Source organism: Chenopodium album, chromosome 7 (genome assembly GCF_948465745.1).
Source record: "Chenopodium album chromosome 7, dcCheAlbu1.1, whole genome shotgun sequence".
Classification (NCBI taxonomy): Eukaryota; Viridiplantae; Streptophyta; class Magnoliopsida; order Caryophyllales; family Amaranthaceae; genus Chenopodium; species Chenopodium album.
In genome coordinates this window covers 64,935,083-64,937,520 of record NC_137840.1, presented here as the reverse complement: position 1 = coordinate 64,937,520, position 2,438 = coordinate 64,935,083, and the positions used below count along the sequence as shown (strand labels likewise).

General features: G+C 38.2%; 1 non-coding gene across 1 annotated transcript; it reads right to left on the bottom strand.

Annotated features, from left to right (window-relative positions):
• Positions 1-624: 624 nt before the first annotated feature.
• On the bottom strand, positions 625-731 carry LOC145641203 (small nucleolar RNA R71). The gene has a single exon (XR_014115264.1). It is a non-coding gene; the product is annotated as a small nucleolar RNA R71 (small nucleolar RNA).
• Positions 732-2,438: the final 1,707 nt, after the last annotated feature.

Genomic DNA, 2,438 nt, shown 5'->3' with positions numbered 1-2,438 from the left:
CCTCTTGTCTCAGAGAACGTTAGTTCTTTGAGGCAATTCTCATATTTGTCTTTTAGTTCCTTGTTTATTCCCAGGTGTTCCAGATCAGGTTACATTCCATTCGATCTTGAGATCGAGCGCTCGTTTCATAGGCAAAGGAAAATTTATAGACAAATTCTGGCGGGTTCTGAGGAAGACAACAATAGAAGAGACCCTCCCTCTGATTCTAGCGACGCAGAAATTCCTTCAAATTCAGAATCAGAGATGACAGCCCAAAAGAAACTCAGTGACTACTCGCAGCCGAAGCTCACAAATTTCTCGCACCTTACTCCCACTCCGGCTCTAGATGGAGTTCAATTTGAGATCAAGCCCCAATTTATCACTATGATAGAGAGGAGGCAATTCAGTGGAGCTAAGGGTGAAGATCCTAATCTTCACATTGCAGATTTCTGCCAGTACTGTAACACCATTAGACAAGCCGGGGTCACGCAGGACCAAATCAGGGAGATTCTTTTTCCCTTTTCATTATGTGGCAAAGCTAAATTATGGTTTAATGGTTTGAATAGAACTGCACTTGGTATTATTGACTGGGAAACTCTTGCTTTGAATTTCTATAATAAATATTATCCTGCAGGGAGAACAGCGGTACTAAGGAGTGCTATTCAGAACTTCGCTCAAGAGTCCGATGAAACGCTATATGAGGCTTGGGAGAGGTTCAAGGATCTACAAAGAGAATGCCCCCACCATAATTTGGCACAATGGCAGTTAATCCAAGCATTTTACAATGGCATTGGAAATTCATCTAGAATAATCTTGGATTCTGCAGCTAGTGGGAGGTTTATGAATCTTAATGTTGATGATACAGGTCAAGTTATCGAAGATATGGCGATACATAAATCCCAATATGGGAATCCTAGAGGCTTTGCTAACAAGGGGAGGCATAGTGTTGACTCTGTATCCTTTTTGCAAGCTCGATCAATTAACCTCTATCTGCCAGAAATTAGATAATCTTACAACTGCTAATGTAGCTAATGTTTCTGCAATTAATAATAATGCTAATGAGGCTTTCTGTGAAAATTGTGGAATTTTAGGTCATTGGGAGCAAGATTGCAGGAGTTCCGTGGAGCAAGTTAATGCCTTTCAAGCTTATAGGCAGAATAACCCATACTCCAACACCTACAATCCTAGGTACCGGAATCATCTGTACCTTTCCTACCGGAGTACTAATGTTCAAAATTCACCACCACCACAAGAACCACAGGTGCCACAACACAACAACAGAAATATTACCACCCCAATGCTGGCCAGAAGAACCAACCACAACAACCCTCCTCATCTTCCGACCCTGCTTTGGTAGAAATTAGAGCGATGCTAGTTAATATGCAGAAGCACATGGAGAGTAGAGATGCCCAAATTGATTCAATCCTAGCACATAATAAAATTGTAGATAATCAAATTGCGCAACTTTCCGCTACTCTACAAGCCCGTCAACAGGGAACCCTGCCAGCACAGCCGACCAGGCCTACGGATCAAGCTTATGCAATTACTCTAAGGAGTGGTTCAAACTATGAAGGGCCCCCTATGCCCAGAGATGATGAACCTGTTTTAATAAATAATGCTAATCTTGATTCCATTAAACCTGACAATGTAGCTAATAACCCTGCAGGGCTAAAGCATAGTACTAATATATCTAATTCTACATTGCAGGGTACGACTCCAGAGAAGGTGGCCACTCCAGATAAGAGCAATAATGCTCCAAAGCCAGTTATCAAACTTCCATTCCCCAATCGTTACTTGAAAACAAATTTGGATAAGCAGTTTGGTAAGTTTCTGGAGATGGTAAAAGATTTGAAGGTAACAGCTCCCTTCACTGAACTAATCACACAAATTCCTGCATATGCAAAATTTATGAAGGAAATATTGACAAGAAAAAGGTAGAGACAATAGCTTTCACTGCAGAGTGTAGTGCCGTACTTCAAAATAAATCTCCACCTAAATTTAAAGATCCGGGTAGTTTTTCTATCCCTTGTCATATCCACTACGTGAAAAAATGAAATTGGCACCGGTTCAAACCCGGCCTAAGGCACCGGTTTGAACCGGTGCCAATGTGGGGGGTGCCAATAAGTGGTTTAAAAAGGCACTGGTTCAAACCGGTGCCAAAAATGGCAAAAAAAAATTATTTGCTTGGTTTTGGCACCGGTTAACCGGTGCCAAAATTTCCCAAAAAATATAATTTTTTTTTGTCTTTTTTTACTTAAAAATTAACAGAAAATAATATTAAAAACAAAATACATACAATAATCACATTCATCAAATAAATTAATAATGACATATAAATATATATATATATATATATATATATATATATATATATATATATATATATATATATATATATATATATATATATATATATATATATATATATATATATATATATATATATTATATCCATCAAA